Consider the following 22,762-nt stretch of genomic DNA (forward strand, 5'->3'; position numbering starts at 1 on the left):
ATGGGGGAAAAGTTGCTTAAAGAGAAAACTTTCACACACACTATCAGCAACAATACCCAAATAGAAAACCCTATACAAAACTCATCCTGGAGGAAATATCACAGAATATTTACAGATAGAAAGATGTAGCACTCTGGGTCATGAATCTGCAGAGGATGGCAACTAAAAACCACCCTATTTGACAAAAGGATATGTTTTGTGCAATAAGGGATTAAAGGTGACATGACCATCCTCTAGGGCCCAGAGGTGTAGCAAGGGGGCAGTTAGCAGTCAATAATATCTTCTGCGGCTCTTGACAGTTTGATGGTGTGGAACCCAGATTATTGATGCTGTTTGTTGAGCTTGAGGAGGTTTGGGTGCAGCGGCCATGATGATCTTGACAGAGAAATGTGTTGAGCAATGGTTGAATATAAGTTTGCTGCAGTGAACAGGTTTGAATGTGCAGTTGCCTTGATCTACTCGTGGAGTGGATGCCAAGCAGTGGTAGAATAGGACCATGTGTGGTTCCAAGGCAAGGCCAGAGAAGTGCAGATCATGAGGAACCCCCATTTTTATTCGATAGTCGATTCAATGTCAAAGGAGCTGATTTCTGGATATGCAGTTCAATTCAAGTGGCTCCGGTGCAGCGTTCAAAGGTTGAGGTTTCAAGGATCCCCTAGGGTCTGGTCGGCTGTCGATAAAGATTGGCAGCAAAGATGATGGCATTACGAAGGGGTATCAAGGGTGGCTGGTGCACTGAAGAGCTTCAGATTCGAGTCAGGAAATGAGGCACTCGGCTATGGTGGGGTGGCCGCTAACAGGTTGGAACACCCAGTTAAGCAGTTCAAGATGGTAGAGAGCTCTGGAGGCTTTATGTTTGAAGGCATTGAATTTCCTTGAGTCACAGTTCAAATGAGTTTGGCTGGAGTAACACAGGCTTCCTGTATGTCTTGGTTCTTAGGTTGCTGTGAGTCCCAAACCGAGGGCTCATGGAGGAGATCCCTTCGCTTAATGGCAAAAGCCCACAATCAATTGGACTAAAGTTAGTCTGCTTTAGAGGTTCAATCCCTGTTATTAGAATAAGTGGACTTTACCTTCTTACATCACAAACAAAGTTCTAAAGGAAGTGGCGAGGACAGCAAGGAAACATAGAGGAAGAGAGAAATAAGTTGGTGGAACCTTCCCCAGCTGTAAACAAAATCCCTCCTTCTACACTAACCCTCTCCCCTTCTCTTGTCGATGCCAAGGCCTTTAGATATGCAGCACCCTGCTGTATGGCCAAGCCTTGTGCAAATGGAATGGGTGGGCACTTTGATTCCTGTTCCCAGGTCAGTTTCCAGTGCAGTGGTTGTCTTCTGGGAAGGGCGTTCTCTACCCTTACAAAGGGACAAGGGAGGCAATCCTCCAAGGCTACATGGCTACATTCCTGCCAGGAGTGGCAAGGACATCCTTGTCTGGGAAGAATTCACATAATCCCTTCAAAGCTGAGGTGATAAATTGGTGATATTCAATTGCTGTGGCTGTAATAATTATGAGAAGCACCATTCACCAAACCATAAATCAGTGTGGTTTATATGTAAAACTATATCTGCCATCAAAGCAATACCCTAATAATGATTATGTTTTGGTACTGCAGTGCATGTCTTAAATGCAGCCCCTGAACTGCCGAATCTTGGCTGTCACTGCAGCTGTCAAATGCGCCCTGGTGTCTGGTAAACCTACTCTGTACCAATGAGTGAGCAGGCACTGCAGATCAAGATACTGATGTAGCATAAAAGTACACTCTTTGACTTTGGCGTGTAGCATATGAAACGAGAATCTGATTGGCAAATTACCCATTCCCAGATGGAATTGCCCGCATCACTTTATCAAATTAAAACAGATCAAAAATGCCAGGGCTTCGGCACCCGTGACAAATGGAAATCTGTCACAATCCCATAGTTACCTTAGACTGAAGCATTCGAGACCACCATAACCCTGCAAAATGAGATATATGTGATGCAATGCATTTGGAACTGTGAAAATATTGACTGTACATTTCAGTAGGGACTCTTTGAGAGGGGGTGGTGGAAGAGCGTGAGATATGGAATCCACCAGTATACCACACTGAAATGTTTTATCCAATGATATGTTGTTTCCTTAATATAAACATCCCTTAACAAAGAAGTTGTATTTTGGCAGGCCTGTTGATCTATAACATACCTGACACCACCATACTGCCTTTTGTTACAAAGGCAACAAAATAAAATGACATTGCAAAAATCCAAGAGGTGAATGTTCTCGACCAATAATTACTAGTACATTTTATGTTTTAACAATTGTATTGTTTAAAAGCATCCCATCAAAAGCACCAAAATACATTTAATAAAAGGCCAAAGCCAAAAAGATTCAGAGATGAGAGTTGAAACTAGCTTCCACTATTTTTGCCACCGTAGGCACTCTCACTGCTTCATAACAAAAGCTGTGAAGCTAAAGCCCAGAGGAGCATCGATAAACAATAGCAGATGCCCTTATGTCACAATGCTACAACATGGCAATCAATTCTATTGTACTGTAGTATTCAAGGCTCATTGCCACACTTAGTATGTCTGTTTCTATTCAAAGTGTTTGCACATTACACTTTGGTCCATATTGCCTTGTATGACCATAGCACAAAAGGCATGTGGACCTTGCAAAACATTGTGCATGGACAACATGGTTGCCATCTAGTACCAAAACAAGGATAGAGTGGAGAGGTGCAATTAGTTTGTCTTTATGCATATTGATGATGGGAAGAAATTAAAAATCAAACAGTGGTCACTTGTTGAAGCAATAGGCTTCTTTAACAGGAAAAAGGTGCATTGCATTTCGGCCGATAAAAACACACTCTATCCTTTCTCATACATTTTTTTAAAGTTTTGTGTATTCTGCATCATAGTCTGTCTCTATGTTGATCCTACTTCTCTATTGCAATCATTACTATCAGGCTTGTGTCCTGACAACTCCACTAATACTGCAGTTCAAAATGTAATACATTTCCTTCCCCGTTTGCACCATTCTAAGCATCATTCTCTTCTGATATTTATGCATTTTCCTTCAATCTTTGATATAGTTGAACATTCTATTCTCTGTGAATCTCTTTCTTCCCTTTGTATATCTGTTTCAGTTTGTCCCTTGTGACCCTCTTATCTATATGACTGGTCTGTTTTGGTTTTTGGGCCACTGACTCCTCTTGTTCTTTACCTTTGCATTTTTGCTTGCAACTAGGTTCTTTGCTTGGTTTCCTATTATTCTGTTTCTAGCTACAATATTCCTTTCAGTTCTATTATTCCCTCATTTGGTTTTCTTGCCATTTCTGTACAGATACATCTCAGATGTTTTTCCATTTGCCTCTATGCAATGCATGAGTTATCATTGTATGCATTTGTATACTTCCAACTCTCATATTCTTTTCTTCCTTCTTTGCTCTTCCCATTAATATAGATTCCTCGCCTTTATTTTAGTTTCTCCTGACTCTTTCTGTGTTGTCTCATTGAGCCAAATTCTTGCAGTCATATTTTTCAGGGCAGACCTCAGATCTCCCTACCCAAAATAAGCCCACCTCTCAAGAAGTGAGTTCACATTTGTCAGTAAAGCAAGTTTATTGTATACAAAAAGCTGGGAGGGGCTAGATGACTCCTTAGTGACAGAATTAACCCGATTCTCTGTGAATCACACAAAAGGTACACTTAATATACATTGTTGCAACATTTAACACACTCCCACATATTTTGTTACAAAGTCACCTCCCCCATCCCCCAAATTTGATTGGCTATCCCTATATTAGATCATATAAGATCATATTTACAAATACAACCCCTTTGGGCTGTTTCCATAGTTGATCATGACATCATCCCATGATTACTTATTCACCTGTAAACAACCCTGATTTATTTCAAGTTCCATCTGGTTGGGGACGTCTAACCCTGGGGGTGATGCACATGGCTTTTCCAAGAACATTTCAGCAATATTATGAGGGAGAGAAATAAACAAGTTTCCTTTGAACGAGCAACAATCATCTTATCTTCCCAGACTTAATGACATCCCTGCTATTTCTCATTCATTTCATGCAAATGTGTTGCATATGTCATTTCAGCCCACTTGGCCTCTGGTCCATCCTAGTTATCTTCCAGAGAACCTAATTGAAACCCATAAAGCATTTGCCACATCTGGCCTTAAGCACCACTTCCACCCGGTTTATTAACTGGCCGCAAGTTGACCCTGCAATGTGGCTGGACTGCCCCAGTTACTGAATAGAAAGTTCCCATGTTCTCAGGAGGATTATATCCCTTATCCACAACAGCACCAAGTCATAAACCTATGACCCATTAGCACTTCATTTTGTCCTTGTTTCGAATGACCATGTTGTACTATCACAACTGGTCATATGCAGTTAGCTGTGTTCTGCCTTCCTTTGACCCCAGTAAACCAAACCTACAGGTCACACAAAGTTCATCTCACCAACCCAGGCTTTTGTGGCATACAAAAACCCCAGCTATGAGAGACCTATGGTATACAACCTTTTCATGTATTCAGCATGCATCCCCTGTTCCACAAATGTCCCAAACACATCTCCCTTGAAAACCCCCATGTGTATACATATATTGTGTATGTGTGCTTAGGACTGCCGCATCCCCTCACAGTTGCTTCCCATCTGCAGATTTCTCTACTCGCATGTGCACGTAAAGCTCTTTGCTTCCCATCTTTAGGTGCTACATTGCACATCACACAACTACATTGTATTCATACTGTACCTAACTAACTTTCGTTGTGTTGCTTCGTGTAGGCAAATCTAAAATGTGTCAAACAAAACACAAAACAACACTAATAGTCACACTCATCCCATTCTAACTAACTATACTAGATGCATACCAGATAGCAACATTGTGCCAACATCACATCTACCCCAGTCATCAATATGGCTTGTGCAATGTAAACCTTTTTTTTACGTTGAGACCAATATTGGCCATCCCAACATTCACGCCTTTAGCTAATTTATTAACTAACAAACCCATTGCTTGTTCTTATGCAACATCTTATTGTGGAATCAGAACTCAAAAATCAACCCTCATGCTCTTCCCACTATAGGCATACTCCTCCGGTGATCAAAACCAACCCGTCCCCTGACGATTTAAGCAAATTATCCACTGCTCCACACAATCATCCCAATCTGGTGGAGGCCATGAGTCACTTCCTGGGGTCCCAACCAACACTCAATCCTTTTCCAACTCAGTCTGTGTACCTATGTGGTGTGAAATGGCAGTTGCCCTAGACTTTGACAATTTGGAGTCATCAAGGCAGCTGCTTTTGGTATTTTAGCAGGACAACAAATTAAGAACATCTGACGGGAACACAGAATCGGCATGAGGATCTTCATAGCTTTGCTCATCTTGGAAGTTATGGCATCAAACAATGAAGACAGGCACAGGGATCATAGTTCAAGGGTGTTTATTGAACTTCAAGTGGGCTGTTTGAATGCCTAGTTATACCTAAATCTAGGGATGGGAGCAAGCTTCGACCATCAAATAATAATAACGCAGTCCTAGTTGAGTCTCTGTCAAAATAAAAGGGCCTATACTAATAAACCTATTGCCAATCTTTACTTCTAAATATAAAAGGGTGTTGGGCAATGGTGTATGCAAAAGAAAAGTGTTCAAGAATTAATATGTCAGGACAGTCGAGCAGTTGTCTTCCCTTCCCCACGTTTTCAGCACTGGACAAGGTGGCATGTTGGAGCTTTGCACCCACTCCTTCTTGGCCACAAGGATACAGTTTAAAGCACAGACATCAGGACATTCTGTCAAAGTCACTTTTCCAATAACAGTCTCTTACTATAGAGGGTCTGTAGTAACAAACAAATCTGAACATTCCATTCCTATCAGGATTTTTGCAAGCACAAGTTCTCACTTTCAATGTTCATCATGGGTCTCCCTTCTTTAGGCTGAGACCCCATTTTTATCACAATGTTCACACTTGGTCTTGCTCGTTCGGCCTCAGACCATGGATCTCCCTAATTCGGGCTTGGATCCTCTTGATATGGATCTCCCTCGTTCGGGTTCAGATCTTCTTGATATGGATCTCCCTTGTTCGGGCTCAGAGCCTCTTGATATGGATCTCCCTTGTTAGGGTTCAGATTCTCTTAGTATCAAAATCGAAGACTTTCAAATGTGTGATGGGTTTTTCTTAAACCATTGCAGGAGCACTTCCATTCACTTCACACAATATTGTCATCACTCTCGTACTTCATTTTCTCTTGGCAGGATACCTTACAGAGACCTTCGATTGAGCACATTCACGGTGCCGGACCACTCTGTCAACGGTATTGTATCTTTCCTTCTCACGTTCAAACATTCATCATCAGTTTAGAATTACTTGCATCTTTCATCACACATGTTTAACAATGTTTGTTACAGCACTCATTATACAATGGTGCAGCTTGCAACCTTGACTTCAACACAGACCAGTATTTCATTGGTCTCCCAACTCACCGGCTGTGGTGATCTCTCTTTTGCTTCTTTGTTTTTGGAGCCAAGGACGATACCACAGAGGTTGCTGCTCCTCCCCACTTTGGCCAATTACGCAGGAGGGCTTGTGGTATCTTTGACACACAATGCAGGATTTTTTTGTCTGGTTACCTTGCCTTATGCTTTCTGCCTTGAAGGTTTCTTGAAAGTAACAGCGTCTTGTCGAAAAGGTCAAGGGATAGCCCTTCTTACAAACCCTTCTTGTTTTGCCGTCTTTATCCCCTTGTTCAGCTGCTGGCTCGAAACTGATGTTCCTTCGTGTGCTTTGCCTCACTCAGAGTGTGATCTCATGCTCTGCATTTTATTGATCTGAGGAAGTTTAATGGAAGTCAGGTGTGAGTGATTGTCAGCAATTGCATGACTTTGACTGAGCATAGTAACGGGACATGTCAGGTACACTGCTCGGAGGTGATAATGTTTTCTCCCAGATTGATCTGTCTGTGTGAAAGTGTTTGATAAGGGAAAGAGAATGTGGGGTGGTGTAAAGTTCCCACTTATCACACCTGGTAGGATGGGTTAAAGGTGTTACATGGGTGAGGGATACTGCATCTTGCCATCTGGCATCCCATTCCCCGAAGGCCCCTCACCCTGGTGATCCACCTGCACTGGTCCATTCCCAAGGTCTGTATCCAAAGATGATGGCCATGCCCTGGCCACATGAGAGAGAAGCCTGTGGGGATTAGTGAGTGGGACACCTTCTGGTTTCTCACAGTACCCAAGAAAATAGAGATTCCAACCAAGTGTCATTCGTAATTCATTCCTCTTTCTCCATGACCACCCTAAGCTTATGCAGTGTGACAATTGTCTGTGTCAGAGTCTCATTCTCCAAATCATTAGGGGGCACAGAGGTGCAACATGTGCTCCCTATTTTCAGGGAAACTCCATGGCTGCCAGCAAGTCGAGAGTGCAACTGTTTTGCAGAGTCATGAGCCTTACGGGCTGCATTTCTTCCTTTAAAACACTGAAATCTGATTCAGAAGAATTTAAAAAACAATGAAAGATGATAGCGAGGGACTTGAAGCCACTTCGCACTGGCAATAGAGTGAACACTTGGGCCAAAAGAGAATAAAAACCATCTCATTTCTGCTGAACAGTCTGTACTGTTCGGGAATGTTCATCAGTGCTTCTGTAAATGCTGCAGATACATAGTTCAACCTCTTAGACCGATTTAAAAGTTTCACTTGCTCATGTCCATTCAAGATCAACAGATTGTCCATATTTCATTAAACAAGGGATGCAAGGGGCACAGGGGACAATATGGGCACAGATGTGGCTTTAGGCATCAGGCTGGTAAGTATGAAATGTTTTTCAGGCACAATGAGAGTAGGCACTTTCAGTATAATGAGCTTGAGGTCATTGTTAGTAAGAAAGCTGTCCACAAGACCAGGACATATAAAGCAATGTGAATGTTTCTCCAGCCAAATCATCAATGCAAAGTGTTTGACTGCAGTTCCCATTTGTGCCAACCTACACGTGCCAGCGCCCTTAAAACACAGAGACAACATGCAAGTAACTAGTTCTCAACAGCTTTCTCTGACTCGTTGAGCCACATCAAACATTTCTGACACTGATTGCAGATATTTCCACAATCATTATTAATCTGTGTCACTGCTTCTTTCGAAGGCCCCCTCATTCCCCAGCTCTGCAACTTTTCACCCTTTGCTCTCACCAGTTTTTCATTACAACAAACATTTCCAAATTAAACTGGACTCTCTGTGTATAGTGTATATTCTCATGCTCTTTATGATCTTTTTTAACACTATTCATCAATAGGTATGACATAATATGTTACTGTTTTGCCCTTGAAACTGCCCTTGAACCCTGCACAAGGCTAGGTGCACCACACACAGTGTCACATTTGACTCTTTTTCATCAGGAATTAACAATCTAGGGACACCAGAAGAGTGGGGGATAAGAGAGCAAATGTAACAAGACTCTGCAGATCTTTCTCACCCCACCCTCCCCATATGCTGGTACCACACATTATCAGCTGCAAACCCATGCACATCCACTATTCGATCTGACTCTACTTCATAATATACATTTAGAGTCAATACTCCTTTGTGAGCTAGATAACATCTCATCCAATCCTACATCACTAGTAACATGTACAATATTCACATTTACATTGTTTGATGCACCTAAAGGGGATGAAATGAAAAAAGAGAAAACCATACAATATAACATCCTAACATTAATTTTGGATCCAAATGTGTTAAGCTAATGGGAGCTCCCCCCCCCCTCCAAATAAAAGCTTTGGGATTTCCTGCATGCATACATTAATCCTATGTACACATTGAGAATAATCATTGCATTTGAAATGCATTAATTGACAAACAATGTCCAACTAGTAGATAGGGAGGTATTAAGGGTGACATTCAGAATACAGGGGATTCAGGAAGGTCTGTTGAATAAGGTAATTTGGAAAATGTGAATAAAACAATCATATGATATGGATTATGTGCTGAAACCATGTAGAAGCGACGGATGGGTAAACTGTGTTTTGGTGCCCTCTGCCTTCAAACTTTATATGAATATTAGTCATGATCAAGATAAAATATCTAGTAATGTAGAACTATGCAAGTCCTGCTCTTCCTTCTATCTGTGGAGGATTCTCATTCAGTTGGTTACCTAGAAGTAAGGGCAAGAGCTTGTTTGTGAAGTTGACAGAACATAAACATCTATGCTCAACCTGACACCTGCACTTATTACTATAGATATTCATCTTCTTGCATGTGCTCAAGTGGAAAAATACAGATAAGAACTTAACAAGTCTGCAAAGGCTCATCTCTCCCTTTGAATAATTCTTAAGTGAAGCGGAGCTCCAAAATGATATTCCAAATCTAAACTAATTATTTTCAACACACACATAAAAGGATTGTGGCACACCCTTCTGTTAGGGGTGAGCAGATGCAATGGCTGAAAACCTTTCATTGTTTAGCCCTCATGCTTCCATCCTGTACCTCATGTCACATGTGAATAATGGATGAGACGGTGCTGCACTCTTACAAAGACGTACTATTCTTTCATATAGGTTTGGTTGGGAGCTCTAATTGGCCATTCATTACACCATAGAATGTGAAATCTGTAGTCTCCGAAAGTTAAGGAGAAAGATGGGATATTTTCAGCCCAGGAAAATGAACAGAAAGGCCAGTTTAGGGCTCTGATGGAAAATATGTTTTTCTTATGGAAAGGCACACTGGCAGAGTGAAAAGTCAGCCAAGGTGCCTAGTGAATGCAGATTGAGTGTTTTCTGCAACTGAAACAAGAAGTATGCTGAAAAGTAAAACCAGATTGCAGAAAGAAATTGAAAATGCACATTGTGAATGACAAAATGAGCAGATGAATTTCACTTGCAGTTGGCCCCATTAAAAAGAAAAAAGTTGATTGAAAGAATAAATACACTGATTTGAAAGGGTCTTGCACGAGCATTTTGCAGATGGGAATAAAGACAGAGTGGTAAATGGTCTCATGCCAAATTGAACATATTATGAGAAGGACATTGAACAGTGATGGTGAAATGCAATTTATTAAAAGAAATAAAAGGCTTCACCTGAAAAGTGTAGACTTTATGGGCCCAAGGAAAATGTATCCTTCACCAAGTTAAGTGGCTGTTGCTAGAGGCAGGACTATAGGTTTTGTTTCCTCGGAAAGAGTCAGTTTCTGGGCAGAACAGTCAGTGAGTGATCAAGAAACTTTATGGTACGGGGGCTGGTCTCTGGGAGAAGCCATAACTTGAAGTAACCCCATGAGGACTGCACTATCGGTCTAACCAATTTTTACATAACATACACTAGACAAGTGTGGTTAATGATACACCATTCGAGCATTGAAGAAGTCCCCTGAAGAATTTCCCTACAAATGATTTACAGATTTTGGGAATGAAACATGTTGGGCCAATGGTACTGTGTGACTGTCGACACAGGAAGAATAAAGCATTCAAAGCTTGAAGTCATTTAGAGATACTAAGGAATCCTAAGAATTAGATATAGGATTCAGCACTAGACATCAGAAGAGTACATTTGTGATGGTTTGCTAGTAATGTAGGTTGCGTCATTTGATTTGTATAGTGGTTTCTTAATGTGTTTTTACAGAATTATTTTGTTTTTCTATTTTCCAATGTTAATTCATTACAATCAGTTATTTAATATTGTGTTTACAGTTGGTAATTGAATTTAAGACTGAGGTTTCAACATTTATTTTTTCATTTTTTTCCTTTTTCTTCCCTTCTTTTTCTCTTTTGTATGAAACAATTTGTTTCAAATAAAGACTGCATATTTATTTGTGGGAATATGCATTTTAGGACATTATCAGACTGATTCATGGAATTATCTGCGCCGAAAAACAGGGATTTGTGCGCAATTCTGCCCGCAAATCCCTGTTTAACAAATGGGGATTTGCGGGCAGAAAGGCGCACAAATCCCCGTTTTTTGCCACAAATAATTCCATGAATCAGCCCATATGTATTTTGGTGTAATAAGATAAAATATATATATTTTGTCTAAAATGATGGGTATATTACTGTACTTTTTGGTTTTTGACTTGGTGGTACAGGCTTCATGGTGGAGTTTTGAGAAAATGTCTAATTTTTGAAGGGGAGTCTCCTGAGAGGTGACAGGACCTTTTTGTAAATTTCAGTTTGTGTGAGGGGCACGGTACTGTCCTCTATTTTCCCAAAAAAAAACAGTCCTTCTAAAGTTTGAAGAAGCCATAACTTGACCATTAGGCGTGGAAGAAGAAAGGCTAATGAGTTTATTGCAGGATAAATTCAATATTGAAATAGCAATGTTGAAGCAGAGGCATAGAACTTGTGGTCTGAGGGGAAATTAAAACTGAAACTAAGGAAAATTGTGAAATGAAGTCAAGATCTGCATACATGTTTAAGATTCCCATTAGTTTAAATGGACTATCATAACTGGTCGCTTTCTCACCAACAATGAGTCGCACCAAGTCCATACCAGTGTCATTTTAAAACTGATGACAAGCCTGTCATTCACATGTTATTAGTATTTAAGTTTGATTTATGGAAACCCTGTTACAACCTAAAATGTGTTGCTAGCTTCCCCAAAAAATGTTCTGAATCTGATAGCTCAGGAGCTGGTGGCTCATTCCATTAGATATCCAGGTAGAACATTTCACATTCCTAACTTTTATCATTATTGCGTAAATGGTGAAAAACCATAGTTTGCATGTGCAATATCCTGCCAGAATGGGAATCATTTTCATGATTACGGCAGGAGTAGAGGAGCATACAAATGTTATTATGTGTATGTGTAAAATGAAGAAGGTTGTCACGTAGGACTTTTTCAGTGCAAAATTCCATGTGTAAAGAAATGTCATGCAGGTGGGTGTATCCATCTTTCACATCAGTTCAATCATAGAACTTCAAGGGCATATCGATAGAGGGAGAAGGGTTGAACCTTCCTTGGAGGAGGAGAGCACCATTAAAGGTCCATTGAAAATCCATTGCTAATAAGTTAAAACCTCCGGATCTCAATATTCTGGGGGTAGGACTTTGGCGTTCAAAAGTGGCTGCACAAACCAGAAGGGAGAGCAGCCTAAAAATATTAAAAGACGTGTGTAACATCAACTGGGTGAAATACTGAAGGGCAGTGGCAGAAAGTATCCTTGCTAGCATAGCTGCCTAAATATTATCTGGGTGCAACTATTTATTGAAAGCTGAATGGAGATTTAAAGTTGCAATTTGAGAAAGACAAAAGAAGGTGGGATTTTTGCAAGAAGAGTAGGAACAGAGGGATGCATGTTGGTGGCTATCTTTGATTGAAGTTCAGGTTGAAGGGAGGATCTTGAAAAGCTGGTGTTTTTTCATTAGTGCCAAAAACACAGATTTCCAATGTAAGTAGATTAATCCAAGCAAACCCACGTGTGTGGGGGATCTGCCTGCCTTAATATTTTCCCTTAATAGCGGGTGGGAAGCAACTGTGTAGACCCTTGGAATATTTTACTGAATAATAATGTAATGAACTCCCATATAGATTGATGCAGGGGGAGATTGGGGGTCGGGGGGCTTGAAACCTTCTCCCTCTTTCCTAGCAGGACATTAAGTATAGTCATTTAAACTAATTGCCTATTTCAATTTTTCTTGAAAACCCCAAACTTCTCTCAAGGGAAAGGGGTGTCCTTGTCAAAGAATGAAAATCTTAACTGTCCCCACTTCCCATCCCAGACCTTTCCCTTAAACCGAGGAGTGCTGAATATAACAGAAGCCTGGGAAACACTGCAAGCTGAAATGATGTGAATAAGTTACAACTGTACTGTATTCATTTATTTGGATTTATAAAGCACTTTCATCACGTTGCTGAACAATTGGATTAACTAAATAGTGACGAAATCATGAATAGAAGAGGACAGTTCACATGCAGCTGGTTTTTATTGTCGCACCAAAAAGAAAATATAAACTTTCAAGGAAAAGTGAAAAATGGTAAGTGTGCATGCAGAACATATTGACAGAGGAAGTGCATTCCTCAGATTAGGAGTAAGAAGAACAACTGACCAGAAACATTACCGAACAGATGGATGACAGAAACACGTAGAAGAAAAACCGATGAGGAACAAAATGTATGATTTGGAGAACAGAAGGAAACAAAGGAGGAAAGATAACTAAAATACAGTACATTAAAAATGATGTCAAGGTGGGCTGCAAAGGAGAAGCAGTGAATAGCAGCAGAAACATGAAAGATGTATGAATGAGGAGGAAGAAGACTCACAAGTTAAATAGCAGATGTGAAGACAGAATGAACAAGTGAGTAGATGTCCTGAGAAAAGGTCAATTATGGGTCAAAGATGTTACAATGGTTGATATTGGTCTCAATGTAGAAAAAAAGAGAGAGATTCCAACCAAGTGTCATTCGTAATTCATTCCTCTTTCTCCATGACCACCCTAAGCTTATGCAGTGTGACAATTGTCTGTGTCAGAGTCTCATTCTCCAAATCATTAGGGGGCACAGAGGTGCAACATGTGCTCCCTATTTTCAGGGAAACTCCATGGCTGCCAGCAAGTCGAGAGTGCAACTGTTTTGCAGAGTCATGAGCCTTACGGGCTGCATTTCTTCCTTTAAAACACTGAAATCTGATTCAGAAGAATTTAAAAAACAATGAAAGATGATAGCGAGGGACTTGAAGCCACTTCGCACTGGCAATAGAGTGAACACTTGGGCCAAAAGAGAATAAAAACCATCTCATTTCTGCTGAACAGTCTGTACTGTTCGGGAATGTTCATCAGTGCTTCTGTAAATGCTGCAGATACATAGTTCAACCTCTTAGACCGATTTAAAAGTTTCACTTGCTCATGTCCATTCAAGATCAACAGATTGTCCATATTTCATTAAACAAGGGATGCAAGGGGCACAGGGGACAATATGGGCACAGATGTGGCTTTAGGCATCAGGCTGGTAAGTATGAAATGTTTTTCAGGCACAATGAGAGTAGGCACTTTCAGTATAATGAGCTTGAGGTCATTGTTAGTAAGAAAGCTGTCCACAAGACCAGGACATATAAAGCAATGTGAATGTTTCTCCAGCCAAATCATCAATGCAAAGTGTTTGACTGCAGTTCCCATTTGTGCCAACCTACACGTGCCAGCGCCCTTAAAACACAGAGACAACATGCAAGTAACTAGTTCTCAACAGCTTTCTCTGACTCGTTGAGCCACATCAAACATTTCTGACACTGATTGCAGATATTTCCACAATCATTATTAATCTGTGTCACTGCTTCTTTCGAAGGCCCCCTCATTCCCCAGCTCTGCAACTTTTCACCCTTTGCTCTCACCAGTTTTTCATTACAACAAACATTTCCAAATTAAACTGGACTCTCTGTGTATAGTGTATATTCTCATGCTCTTTATGATCTTTTTTAACACTATTCATCAATAGGTATGACATAATATGTTACTGTTTTGCCCTTGAAACTGCCCTTGAACCCTGCACAAGGCTAGGTGCACCACACACAGTGTCACATTTGACTCTTTTTCATCAGGAATTAACAATCTAGGGACACCAGAAGAGTGGGGGATAAGAGAGCAAATGTAACAAGACTCTGCAGATCTTTCTCACCCCACCCTCCCCATATGCTGGTACCACACATTATCAGCTGCAAACCCATGCACATCCACTATTCGATCTGACTCTACTTCATAATATACATTTAGAGTCAATACTCCTTTGTGAGCTAGATAACATCTCATCCAATCCTACATCACTAGTAACATGTACAATATTCACATTTACATTGTTTGATGCACCTAAAGGGGATGAAATGAAAAAAGAGAAAACCATACAATATAACATCCTAACATTAATTTTGGATCCAAATGTGTTAAGCTAATGGGAGCTCCCCCCCCCTCCAAATAAAAGCTTTGGGATTTCCTGCATGCATACATTAATCCTATGTACACATTGAGAATAATCATTGCATTTGAAATGCATTAATTGACAAACAATGTCCAACTAGTAGATAGGGAGGTATTAAGGGTGACATTCAGAATACAGGGGATTCAGGAAGGTCTGTTGAATAAGGTAATTTGGAAAATGTGAATAAAACAATCATATGATATGGATTATGTGCTGAAACCATGTAGAAGCGACGGATGGGTAAACTGTGTTTTGGTGCCCTCTGCCTTCAAACTTTATATGAATATTAGTCATGATCAAGATAAAATATCTAGTAATGTAGAACTATGCAAGTCCTGCTCTTCCTTCTATCTGTGGAGGATTCTCATTCAGTTGGTTACCTAGAAGTAAGGGCAAGAGCTTGTTTGTGAAGTTGACAGAACATAAACATCTATGCTCAACCTGACACCTGCACTTATTACTATAGATATTCATCTTCTTGCATGTGCTCAAGTGGAAAAATACAGATAAGAACTTAACAAGTCTGCAAAGGCTCATCTCTTCCTTTGAATAATTCTTAAGTGAAGCGGAGCTCCAAAATGATATTCCAAATCTAAACTAATTATTTTCAACACACACATAAAAGGATTGTGGCACACCCTTCTGTTAGGGGTGAGCAGATGCAATGGCTGAAAACCTTTCATTGTTTAGCCCTCATGCTTCCATCCTGTACCTCATGTCACATGTGAATAATGGATGAGACGGTGCTGCACTCTTACAAAGACGTACTATTCTTTCATATAGGTTTGGTTGGGAGCTCTAATTGGCCATTCATTACACCATAGAATGTGAAATCTGTAGTCTCCGAAAGTTAAGGAGAAAGATGGGATATTTTCAGCCCAGGAAAATGAACAGAAAGGCCAGTTTAGGGCTCTGATGGAAAATATGTTTTTCTTATGGAAAGGCACACTGGCAGAGTGAAAAGTCAGCCAAGGTGCCTAGTGAATGCAGATTGAGTGTTTTCTGCAACTGAAACAAGAAGTATGCTGAAAAGTAAAACCAGATTGCAGAAAGAAATTGAAAATGCACATTGTGAATGACAAAATGAGCAGATGAATTTCACTTGCAGTTGGCCCCATTAAAAAGAAAAAAGTTGATTGAAAGAATAAATACACTGATTTGAAAGGGTCTTGCACGAGCATTTTGCAGATGGGAATAAAGACAGAGTGGTAAATGGTCTCATGCCAAATTGAACATATTATGAGAAGGACATTGAACAGTGATGGTGAAATGCAATTTATTAAAAGAAATAAAAGGCTTCACCTGAAAAGTGTAGACTTTATGGGCCCAAGGAAAATGTATCCTTCACCAAGTTAAGTGGCTGTTGCTAGAGGCAGGACTATAGGTTTTGTTTCCTCGGAAAGAGTCAGTTTCTGGGCAGAACAGTCAGTGAGTGATCAAGAAACTTTATGGTACGGGGGCTGGTCTCTGGGAGAAGCCATAACTTGAAGTAACCCCATGAGGACTGCACTATCGGTCTAACCAATTTTTACATAACATACACTAGACAAGTGTGGTTAATGATACACCATTCGAGCATTGAAGAAGTCCCCTGAAGAATTTCCCTACAAATGATTTACAGATTTTGGGAATGAAACATGTTGGGCCAATGGTACTGTGTGACTGTCGACACAGGAAGAATAAAGCATTCAAAGCTTGAAGTCATTTAGAGATACTAAGGAATCCTAAGAATTAGATATAGGATTCAGCACTAGACATCAGAAGAGTACATTTGTGATGGTTTGCTAGTAATGTAGGTTGCGTCATTTGATTTGTATAGTGGTTTCTTAATGTGTTTTTACAGAATTATTTTGTTTTTCTATTTTCCAATGTTAATTCATTACAATCAGTTATTTAATATTGTGTTTACAGTTGGTAATTGAATTTAAGACTGAGGTTTCAACATTTATTTTTTCATTTTTTTCCTTTTTCTTCCCTTCTTTTTCTCTTTTGTATGAAACAATTTGTTTCAAATAAAGACTGCATATTTATTTGTGGGAATATGCATTTTAGGACATTATCAGACTGATTCATGGAATTATCTGCGCCGAAAAACAGGGATTTGTGCGCAATTCTGCCCGCAAATCCCTGTTTAACAAATGGGGATTTGCGGGCAGAAAGGCGCACAAATCCCCGTTTTTTGCCACAAATAATTCCATGAATCAGCCCATATGTATTTTGGTGTAATAAGATAAAATATATATATTTTGTCTAAAATGATGGGTATATTACTGTACTTTTTGGTTTTTGACTTGGTGGTACAGGCTTCATGGTGGAGTTTTGAGAAAATGTCTAATTTTTGAAGGGGAGTCTCCTGAGAGGTGACAGGACCTTTTTGTAAATTTCAGTTTGTGTGAGGGGCACGGTACTGTCCTCTATTTTCCCAAAAAAAAACAGTCCTTCTAAAGTTTGAAGAAGCCATAACTTGACCATTAGGCGTGGAAGAAGAAAGGCTAATGAGTTTATTGCAGGATAAATTCAATATTGAAATAGCAATGTTGAAGCAGAGGCATAGAACTTGTGGTCTGAGGGGAAATTAAAACTGAAACTAAGGAAAATTGTGAAATGAAGTCAAGATCTGCATACATGTTTAAGATTCCCATTAGTTTAAATGGACTATCATAACTGGTCGCTTTCTCACCAACAATGAGTCGCACCAAGTCCATACCAGTGTCATTTTAAAACTGATGACAAGCCTGTCATTCACATGTTATTAGTATTTAAGTTTGATTTATGGAAACCCTGTTACAACCTAAAATGTGTTGCTAGCTTCCCCAAAAAATGTTCTGAATCTGATAGCTCAGGAGCTGGTGGCTCATTCCATTAGATATCCAGGTAGAACATTTCACATTCCTAACTTTTATCATTATTGCGTAAATGGTGAAAAACCATAGTTTGCATGTGCAATATCCTGCCAGAATGGGAATCATTTTCATGATTACGGCAGGAGTAGAGGAGCATACAAATGTTATTATGTGTATGTGTAAAATGAAGAAGGTTGTCACGTAGGACTTTTTCAGTGCAAAATTCCATGTGTAAAGAAATGTCATGCAGGTGGGTGTATCCATCTTTCACATCAGTTCAATCATAGAACTTCAAGGGCATATCGATAGAGGGAGAAGGGTTGAACCTTCCTTGGAGGAGGAGAGCACCATTAAAGGTCCATTGAAAATCCATTGCTAATAAGTTAAAACCTCCGGATCTCAATATTCTGGGGGTAGGACTTTGGCGTTCAAAAGTGGCTGCACAAACCAGAAGGGAGAGCAGCCTAAAAATATTAAAAGACGTGTGTAACATCAACTGGGTGAAATACTGAAGGGCAGTGGCAGAAAGTATCCTTGCTAGCATAGCTGCCTAAATATTATCTGGGTGCAACTATTTATTGAAAGCTGAATGGAGATTTAAAGTTGCAATTTGAGAAAGACAAAAGAAGGTGGGATTTTTGCAAGAAGAGTAGGAACAGAGGGATGCATGTTGGTGGCTATCTTTGATTGAAGTTCAGGTTGAAGGGAGGATCTTGAAAAGCTGGTGTTTTTTCATTAGTGCCAAAAACACAGATTTCCAATGTAAGTAGATTAATCCAAGCAAACCCACGTGTGTGGGGGATCTGCCTGCCTTAATATTTTCCCTTAATAGCGGGTGGGAAGCAACTGTGTAGACCCTTGGAATATTTTACTGAATAATAATGTAATGAACTCCCATATAGATTGATGCAGGGGGAGATTGGGGGTCGGGGGGCTTGAAACCTTCTCCCTCTTTCCTAGCAGGACATTAAGTATAGTCATTTAAACTAATTGCCTATTTCAATTTTTCTTGAAAACCCCAAACTTCTCTCAAGGGAAAGGGGTGTCCTTGTCAAAGAATGAAAATCTTAACTGTCCCCACTTCCCATCCCAGACCTTTCCCTTAAACCGAGGAGTGCTGAATATAACAGAAGCCTGGGAAACACTGCAAGCTGAAATGATGTGAATAAGTTACAACTGTACTGTATTCATTTATTTGGATTTATAAAGCACTTTCATCACGTTGCTGAACAATTGGATTAACTAAATAGTGACGAAATCATGAATAGAAGAGGACAGTTCACATGCAGCTGGTTTTTATTGTCGCACCAAAAAGAAAATATAAACTTTCAAGGAAAAGTGAAAAATGGTAAGTGTGCATGCAGAACATATTGACAGAGGAAGTGCATTCCTCAGATTAGGAGTAAGAAGAACAACTGACCAGAAACATTACCGAACAGATGGATGACAGAAACACGTAGAAGAAAAACCGATGAGGAACAAAATGTATGATTTGGAGAACAGAAGGAAACAAAGGAGGAAAGATAACTAAAATACAGTACATTAAAAATGATGTCAAGGTGGGCTGCAAAGGAGAAGCAGTGAATAGCAGCAGAAACATGAAAGATGTATGAATGAGGAGGAAGAAGACTCACAAGTTAAATAGCAGATGTGAAGACAGAATGAACAAGTGAGTAGATGTCCTGAGAAAAGGTCAATTATGGGTCAAAGATGTTACAATGGTTGATATTGGTCTCAATGTAGAAAAAAAGATTTACATTGCACGTACCATTTTGATGACTGTGGTAGACGCGAAGTTAGCACAATGTTGCTATCTAGTATAGCTATTTGGAATGGGATTAGTGTTATACTAGTGTTATTTTGTGTGTTGTTTGATGCATTTAAGATTTGCATATCATTACATTACATTGCATTACATCATGATAATTATGAGGGTACAGTGTGAATACAAAGTGGCTGTGTGATGTGCAACGTAGCGCCTAATGATGGGAAGCGAGGAGCTTAATATGCATATACACAAGCAGAGACATCAGTGGATGGGGAAGCCACTGTGAGGGCATGCATGTGGTAGTCCTGAACCCACGCACACAAATATATATATATATATATATATATATATATATATATATATATATATATATATATATATATATATATATATATATATATATTACATGGCCTGCGGTAGGGGCCACTTTTTGGGTGACTTATAACTTTGGTGCCCCTGGACGAATCCTCACCAAACTCTGCAAAAAAAGTATATGGCCCACTCTTGATTTATTTGCAAAGTGTGGTGAGGTTTGGTCAAGGGGGGGGGAGTTATAGGATGGTCCCAGATTTTTTTTTCCCATAGACATAATGGGAAAATATTTCTGTCGCGCCTACAACCCAAACTGCTGGATGGATTTTCACCAAATTTGCAGCAGGAGTTGCGGCTTGGTCCCGAAAGTGTGCTTTTGTTAATTTGGTGTAAATCCGTCCAGTAGTTTTTTTTTTTAAACAACCAAAATGTAAGGCAAAAAAAATAGTGATATCTATGTCTGCTCTGCAGACTCACTTCCCTGTTCGGTCTGTGGATTGACCTCTGATTGGCTGTTCTGTCCACAGACTGGCCTTTGATTGGCCAGAAAATTCACAGACTTTTGCGTGGTCCTTGGACATCGGGACGTGGCCACTGATTGAGTGGTGAGAAAACGTGAAATGCGTCGGTTTTCATGAAAAGCCCGCCATCTTGGACAGCGCGGTGAAAACATTTTAAAAAAGCAGCATTTCATTTGTCAAACTCAACAAACAATCTTTGGGGTTGTGGGGGGATGAGGATTGGATTGGATATGGCCATAAAATGCCAAAAAAATGGGTTGTTTCACCACCCAAAAGTCTGCAAACAATCCAGATGTCCTAGGGCATTCCTGTGGTGTTCGCAGACACTTCAGATGTCCTAGAACATCTGCACCTGTATTTGTATTTCTGCATTACAGGGTTGGGAAAAAGCAGTTTTTGGATGGCTTATAACTTATGCGCCACTCAATGAAACTGCATGTAGTTTTGCAATTGTATTCTAGAACTAATCCTGAATGGTGTTGCAAAGTTTTGTGGGATTCTGTCAAGAGGGTGCAAAATTAGAGGGGGGCTCCCAAAATATTGTAAAGGCATATACATGTGGTGTCATTTGACAAATCTGCACAACATTTGGCAAAACGATTTTGGGTCTAGATATAAATGGTTTTCTAAAGTATGGTCTCAACATTTTTAGATGGCTTATAACTTTGTTGCTATTTGACAAATGTTGACAAAAGTTCTTACAAAGATTATAGACCCAACCTTCAATGTTTGTGTAAAGACTGAATGGATTTCGTCAAGTGGGGGCTAAGTTATAAGACTATTCTATGTACATACATTTTGACACTTTTTAAAAAATAAAATATGAGCGGATTTCAAGCAAACTCGTGAGGAGCATTAGCAAGGACATTAAAGCATGGTTTTGCAAATGTACCTGTGTTTTATTTTTTCACAAGTGTAAGTGTAATAATGTAGGTACAAAAAGTCATATACCTTTGGTGACTGAGGTATAGCTTGTGGCCGTTGGCAGTAGCCAGATTGTCTGGCATAAGGTCATAACGCAGACAATCTGGCTACTGGCCATGACGTCTAAGGACGAAAAATGGTGTTAAAGTGGCTATGACTACTTGGGACCGGCTATGTGGTAAAGTTATTTGAAGGTAGGCTAGGTTTGAAAGGGAAAAAAGTGCTTGTGGTAATATGTTCATAGGGTTTTGCAAGCTGCCATGGCAAGGGAAGTGGGGCTGTGTAACGAGCCACGCCTTCTCTTTCCGTGTTGGCTGTCTTGGAAAAGGATTTTCCTTCCTACAGCAGGACGCCGCAGGCCGCAGGCGTCCCGCTGTAGGAAGAATAATCGTTCCTTCTTACAGCAGGACGCCACAGGTGACCCGCAACAGGAAGGAAAATCTATGTTTTATGGCCTTTATCGCGGGATTACCCAAATTGTTCGTTTACAATTGCTCAAATTATCAATTGACCGAATTTAAAGGGTCACAATTGACTTGTTCACAATTGACCCGATATATATATATATATATATATATATATATATATATATATATATATATATATATATATATATATATATATATATATGGGGCTTGGGGCGGATTTGGGTTGAGTGCGGGGTTGGGGGGGTTTCCCCCCGCATATATGTTACAATTGACCTTCACAATTCGGTCAATTGTGAAAAGGTCAATTGTCATTCGAACAGTTGTAATACGAACAATTCGTATAAAACCTTTATCCCCCATTTGAGGGGCTGCTATGGACGATAATGGTCCGTAGCCCTCTGTATTTATTTATTTATTTATTTATTTATTTATTTATAATGCACCAATGCCCGCAGACATTAGGCTGTGTGTTTAGAGTATTTGTTGAGGAATATGAGGTGGAGGAAGACAGCTTACTACTTGCTGAGAAAGGAACAACCTTTCTGAGAGCATTGTGGTCATTGAATTTGGTGTGGTGGCGCATGGATGTGGTCCCATAGGGGTACTGCCCAAGTAGTCTGCGACTCAGTACAAAATTGCACTCAGTGCATTTCACTTTGGTAGCTTTAGCCTTTGGTACACTCCCAACAGTAGCAAAGAACTGGCACACCATGATTCGATCTTGGTGCTAGAGGTAGACACTTCCTCTACCTCATCTTCTTGGTTCTCTTCATTGTCTTTGAAAGTACTGCACTTTTTGTTGTTGTGAATGTCCGCCAACTGGTGGTGGTGGTGGCTCTTGGGGAGGAGGAATGGAATAAATAGCAGTATTGATAAAATTCTTCCAAGTATGTACTGTGTAATAGATTGATAATGGATAATGAGTATGAAAAGGTGTAGGAGGTGTGCAAGGGAAATTTTGAAGTTGAAAGTTCCTAGATCAGTAGAAAATGCAGTTCTGAACTGTCCGCAAAGGACGGATCTTATCATGAAGTGCGGACAGGTTCTCAGACACGTCATCAGGCCGCCTGCCA

The sequence above is a fragment of the Ambystoma mexicanum genome, chromosome 7q (assembly GCF_040938575.1).
Source record: "Ambystoma mexicanum isolate Mex_15411 chromosome 7q, UKY_AmexF1_1, whole genome shotgun sequence".
In the NCBI taxonomy this organism is placed as follows: Eukaryota; Metazoa; Chordata; class Amphibia; order Caudata; family Ambystomatidae; genus Ambystoma; species Ambystoma mexicanum.